A 7,125-nucleotide genomic window follows, 5' to 3' on the forward strand; every position below is an offset into this window, starting at 1 on the left:
TTAAACGAATAGCTGGAAAAATCTTTACGATTAATCGTTAATCGAATAATTTGACTTTAAGGCATCCATAGAAAATAGTGTAATTTCATGTTTTTTGTGGTCCTTCGAAAATGTCGAATAGCAGAATTGCAACCAGCAAGTGTGACCCAAGAACCAAAAGCGGTGCGATGCTAGTTTATAGAACAAATTCGATGCTAGTTTATAGAACAAATTCATTAAGTTAAGATAACAATTCTAATAGTTACTTTCACATGGAAAAATATTGTTGTTTGAAAGAAACCTATAGTTATTCCAACATTAATTTGACCGTCAACTCAATCATATCTACCTAATAGATTCAACTGTTCATCTTATACTCAATTCAACTTTAACTTTGATCAATTATAACAACCGTCAAATGTAATTTATTTATATAATTTAGTTTCAAGTGATCATCATAAATCCACTTACTTTTAACTAGTAATACGTAGAGCAAGCGATAAGATAGCTGGCTCTCACGCAGATGAACACGGTTCAAATCTAAGTTGAATGTTCTTGTTCACTTTTTTATGATTTTGCAGTTGTGTTTTTGAGATCGATAAAGAAGCAAAACAAACTTCCTTAATATGTCGATAATGAAGAGCAGTTCGTTTAATAAACATTGTAAAATTTTGCTTTTCTAACAATAGTTTTCTTAAATCAACTAAAGCATTGTTGTATTTTGAAGTTTGACGTTTGTTCATCTATTGAAAAATATAGTTGAGCCAATCGAGGAGCCAACTATGGACTATAGTTGTTGCTCTCTATATATAGTCAAATCAACTATAGTTTCGGGTTATCTCTAAAACAATTGAACATATAGTTATTTTAACCGGAAAAATAATTGCGTCTGCTATAATTTGTTCTCCGTGTGACGACGACTGAATTAAGGGGCTTAGAATCAGAGGGGTGAAAGTCAATTCTCTTCATCGATTTCCTGTTTTGATGACCATGGCTTCACTAAACTATTTCGCACTATTTCCACAGAGAACAGACGAACTAAATTTCTTCAAAAACTTGTTTAAAGATTCCTATTCGACTTCAGCGCCACCAACGCCAACTTCCCCACTTAAAACCCCTCTTTGACAACATAATGGCGCTGCAAAACTTACACTAGACACTAAGTGCCGGTAGCGCCGAGTGGTAATTTTCAACCGAAAATTTATCGATACTAGCGCCAAATTGGTCGAAAGTGGAAAATCTATACAGGAAATCAGGAGATGCTAGCGCTACGTAACGGCAACGTTCCCACTTATCTTTACACAAGTTTCTGGTGGAAGTTGGACGTCTGTTCTCTGTGGTCTAGTGTAAGTTGTGCAACGCCAGCGCAATCATTTTGTCAAAGAGGGTTTTTAAGTGGGGAAGTCGGCGTTGGTGGCGATTAAGTCGAATAGGAATCTTTACATAAGTTTTTACAGAAATTTAGTTCGAGCCTCAACGTCTGTTCTCTGTGTTGAAAAGGCGTACAAGCACTGAGTGTGTGCCCAGAATGACTTACCCTTTGGTTTTTCACTAACGGCCGATTTCTTCACCTCCGCTTAAGCATTAAACCAGGTTTAATTATATGGGTAAACCTGGTTTAAGATTTAAGCGGAGTTGAAGAAATCGGCTCTAAGAGGAAGAGGAGATAATACGGGGGCGAAAACGAACCACTTTTCTGTCAAACGCGAACCAGCTCGTGATTGGCCGATTTGAAGTGCGTAAGATAGAAATAGAAATAAAGATAAAAGAGTCAGAAGCCAGTTGTCTCCTCTTCCCCTTAGAGTTGTCATGTTATGATTTTTAGAAAAAAAAATATTTTTTTTAATTGACAAATCCGAGTTTCAATCGGCCACCGTGGCGCTGCAAGCGCAGCGGTGATAAGTCCGAAATAATGTGTCAAACTGAATACATTTTTTAAAATTTCAACCAAAAAACTATTATTTTGTATTTATTCTAGCGAGTTTCTGTAGGAGTCAAAACATGATCCGAGCAAAAAAGTAGTACTCATAATAATGGTATATAATTCTGAATTTTATCGTGCTTTGTTTCGAAAATATCTTCCAATTAAACAAACATCATCCAGATCACCCGATTCGTGCACCGACTAAATCTATTGCCACTTAAAAATTAATTTCAGTCGGTGTATTAATCAGCAGATTAAATCGTTTTTCGTCTGGTGCTACACCGAGCAATCGGCCTATTTAATAGTTTTTCGTCGATGGATTTAGTCGGCCAACTTTGTCTGCTGTTTAATCGGCAGATGATTTCAAACCTTAACATGTTTTATGTAATTTAACTGTCTTGAAGTAGCTTTTTATTTAGGAACAATGCATTACAAAATAATTTTATGCATTTTGTACAAGGTTCATCCATGCTGACAAGAAATTTGCATGAAATTAAACAATTTTGCAAACAATCAATGAAATGGATCATTTTAGATGGCTGAGTTTTGAACCCACCACAGCTTTCATTTGGCGCTACTGTATACGGACGAACCAATGTAAAATACTGTGGTAGCCACAGTACGGTGCTGTCAAAACCTCTGCATCTTCAATGATCCATTGTCAACGGCTGTCACAGACTTATCACCGTCGGTTAGTGCTTATTCCTGCCACCAGGCGCGCAGGAGTTTAAGTTGGATTTCTCAATACACCCTTTCAAAAAGTTACTCTGAAGCAAAAAAATCATATTTTAAGCTGAACATAAGGCCTTTTTAATGCACGACCAACGTAGAGGCACCACGCGAGTTCGAGAGAAAACGCATCAGAAGAAGGATTTTTCAACGCAAATTAAAGCATTCTTCATTGAACATCTTGCCAATTTCCATCAGTAATTGTCTTATTTTACGATTTTCCACACGTCTGAACTGATTTGCACCTAAACCATAGAAACGAGCTCAACTTTTTGGCTCAGCTCTGGTACTATCTTCGGTCCCAAGCTAATCGATGCGCCCCTCGAAACATAGGAAAATCCACTAACCCCTCATTTTATGTGTCAAACTTTCATAGCGAATCAAAACAAACGCGGGCTCACCTTTTGTACGTTTTTGGTGATCAAGAAGCTTGTAAAATTGTAGGAAAAGTATATAAAACAAAAAAAAAAACTTCATTCTCTATAAAGAAATCCGCCCTTCTTTTCTATTTCATGTTAGTGCGCCGCGGCTTTTTCAAAAAATTTCAAAATGCGCCGCGGTGGCAAAAAGGTTGGGAACGACTGATGTAGAGGATTGATTCCTCTCTCATTTGGAATAGTTTGTTCGCGAGATTGAGCTTTTATTCGCAAGAAATCAGCGATTGACATATTTGTTTACAATAGCAATTACGCCCAAATCTCGAAGTTCTCCGGATAAGAGTAATGTTTCATTCAAATCGGAAACACTCACGTCTAACCGGTGTGCTCGAGTGGCAACTCGAGATGGCGCAAAATAGGCCTGTGTAGCGCCTGGAATGCTCACTTCACGCAATGAATTTGAATCCTCGATTCCCTCTTAGTTATGCACCTATATCCTCGTTGTTTGTTTGTTGACGTAGTCCTAAACGTCTTTAATTTCTATACTGGGGGTCACATTAAAAAAATCAAAATTCAGACACGTAACGAAAAATCCCAAACACGGACGCAACGATAGAGCGTCTAAGAGCAACCGTACCAGTCGTTGCCATTTGCGGCACTATTTTACCACAAACGAAGTGACAGACGGAGCGGCTCGAAAACTTTGGTGACTAACCTTCTATTGCAATTTTTCAGTGTACCACATGGCAACACTACTTGGATTGAACTAGCATTTTCACCAAATGTACTAGAATATTTTGGTTCTATCTCTTTCACTCTACTCAAAACTGAAATGCATAAAAAATTACAAAATGATACGCACTCTTTGCACACTGTCAAAGAATCATTGTACACAAAATCAACTTTGTTCAAATCAAAACAAAAAAACTAACCCATCTGGTGGATGATGGCACAAGCTTCCAAGAAAATTCTATTACAGTGAACCACATTATTTAAATGGATTTCTTCGCCGGTAAGTCGTCTGTCACTTCGTTTGTGATTTTACTTACGCACAGCGTTTCCATTTTGGCTTAATCACTCCTCTCCACACCGGTCGTTGCTATCAGAGTCATAATTTAAGTTACCGTTTTCCACACCGGCAAAACAAACTTTTGGCGTTTATTCAAAATAGCAACCGTCTGATGCGTTGCTACCGGTTTGCTAAATTTATGAACTCACTACTTCCCAAGGTGCGGATTGCTATTTCCGCCACCTGAATAGCAACCCCCGGTACACAAGTAGCGTTATGGTAGAGGTTGATAAATGTGCCTTATTTACTTATTGGTATGGTTGCTCTAAGAGCACTCGCACCAATGCGTTGCTAAAGTTATTTTAGCAACCTCTACCATACCGCAGTAACCGCACTGGGGCTTGCAATTCAAGTGCGGGAAATAACAATTTGCCTCTCGGTGAACAGCGGGTTGACAAATATAGCAGCGCGATAGCAACCGGCCCAAGCGTTGCTATCTATGAAATGTTTGTTTTGTTTTTCATTTGAACATTGTGATATATGAATAAATATGGATTTGGGACAAAAATGTGGACCCAAGGGACAGCAAAGCATTCCTTTGGAAGACCCGGAACATCCGTAAATGTGGAAAAATAGTAAAAAAGGATTTTTTTTAATCAACTTAATGTTATGCTGCATGAATGAATATGGATTTGAAACCAGTATGTGCACTATTGTGGCCATGGAACGGTCCTTCGAAAGATCCGAAACATTCGTAAAGAGGGCCAGTTAGTAGAAAAGATCCTAGAGCTCCATATTTTTTTTAAATCACTTATTTTGATGCTACATTAATGAATTTGGATCTGGGACCAGCATGCGAACTCTGCTGGCCACAACCCGGTCTTTCGGCGTAAAAGTGATCAATTCATAAAAAAGATTCAAGAGCTTCACGATTCACTTTTTCTGAAGCTACATGTATGAATTAGGATCTAGGACTAGCATATGTAATCAGGTAGCGGTGTGGTTCTCTGGAAGATTTTGAACATCCACAAAAGTAGACAATTTGCATAAAAATCCTAGTTTTACTTCCGTGAGGTTTTGAATCTTTCCTGAAGTTCATTAATTCTTCTATTGTTCCGGAAATTTTAATCATATTTATAAAATTTCCTGAAGACCTCGCATTGTTTCTGAAGTATCGGAAAATTCATGAAATTCTTGAAAGATCCCATAATTCTTTTGAAATCCTTGAAATATCCTGCAATTTTCCTTAAATAAATGAAACTGATATGAAGATCTACAATCAGCTACGAAGTTCCGAGAACTTCCCAAAATATATTGAAACTACCAAAAAATCTATATACTTCTCTGAAGGTCTCTAGACTTTCATGAAGATTTCTGAACATTTTAAAAGATCTTGCGATTTTCTTGAACATAATCTCATCGTTGCTAAAGTTCCTGCATTGTTTTGCAGTTCTTTAAACTGCATTGAAAACCATGGAACTCCCTTAAAATGATGTCTCATTTTCCTGATGCTCATGTAACATCTCTTATGTTTCTGAAATTTAAATAAAGGTCTTGGTACTTTGATGAAGTTTCGGAAATTCTCTGAGTTTCTTGGAACTTCTTATAAATTGTTCAATTTCCTTGAAATTAGTTGAACTGTTCTTAGTTTCTCTCAATTCTATTGAAGTTCTTGGTATTACCCTGAACTAAATAGAAATGTAAAAAAAAAAATTCTCGATGTTTTTCTGAAGTTTATGGAACTGAGCAGAATTTATTGGACCTTACCCATACAAATCTTCGAACTTCCCTAAAAGTTTGGAATTTCTTGAATTTCATGAAGATATGAAGTTATTGAAAGTACCGTTAATATCTCTGAAATTCCCTTAAGCTCTCTAGTCTAACTTCTTTGAGGTACTTGAAAGTTCTTTGAAAAGTCAATTTTCCTCAAGTTATCTCCACATCTCTGAAATTATTTTGACTTCTTTAAAGTTCTCTGGATATCCCTGAATTTCTCAAATTGTCTTAAGAGTTCCTGCAGTTTCCTAAAGTTTTTGGAACCACTTTGGAAATGCTGAAGTTTGCCTGAAGTTCACCAAAATTTCCAGAAGTTTTCGGAACTTACCTTTTGTTCCCACAGTTTGCCTATAAAACTTCCTGAAATTCTCAGTACTTCTTTTCATTCCTCAGACTCTCCTTAAGATCTCTATTGTTTCCTGGAGTTATATGGAACTTTTCTTATGATCTCCTGATGATATTCCTGGAATTGTTCAGAAATTAATGGAACTGCCCAAAAGATTTTTAAACTTCCCTGTAAACATGGATCTGCTGTGTAGCTTTCTTAATGATTTTCATTCCCTGAATTTTTTTTACTGTCCTTAAATTTTCGGATCTTCTTGATGGTGCCATAAAGTTCTCGGAACGAACTTTATGTTTTAGGAACGTCCCTCCAGTTCTCACAGTTTTCCTGATATTCATGGAACTGCAAACATTTTCAGAACTTACCCCAAGTTCACGTAACTTACTCATAGGCCTTTAAGTTTAAATTTTCCTGAATTTAATGGAACTGCCCTGAAGCTCTTGATCTTCGTTGAAGTAAATTTTCCTGAAATCTATTAGATTGCCTTGCTTAAAGATCTTTTAACTTCCCCACATTTCTATCAATCAGAACTTCTTAAACGTTTCAACATTTTTGATAAATTCACAAGCTAAAATATGTAATCTATTAATCCAGATGGGCATCCAAAAATGCCTTTTGGTGCGCAACTTTTATAAGATGAGCATACAAAGATCGACATTTCGATCATTTTTACGATTTGACCACTTTTATGGATGTTCCGGATATCCCAGAGGACAGTTTCGTGACCAACGGTGTGCGCATGTTGGTCCCAGATTCAAATTCATTCATGTAGCATCACAACAAGTGATTAAAGTGACTATTCGGATCTTCCGGAGGACCGTTTCTTGAGTACCTGGGTCTGTAGTTGGATCTTAACCGTTAATCTTCAGTCTTCATGGTTAGGTATGCCAATATTGCCGAAAAAACAATCACGAAACTCTGTGTGATCAGTTTCAGTTCGAAGTTCGACGATAAGTTTAGCAACTATCGGTGCGAAAACCGAAAACGT

The sequence above is a fragment of the Ochlerotatus camptorhynchus genome, unplaced genomic scaffold (genome assembly GCF_037179485.1).
Source record: "Ochlerotatus camptorhynchus isolate MF236.1 unplaced genomic scaffold, CSIRO-AGI_Acam_v1.1 ptg000330l, whole genome shotgun sequence".
Taxonomy (NCBI): Eukaryota; Metazoa; Arthropoda; class Insecta; order Diptera; family Culicidae; genus Ochlerotatus; species Ochlerotatus camptorhynchus.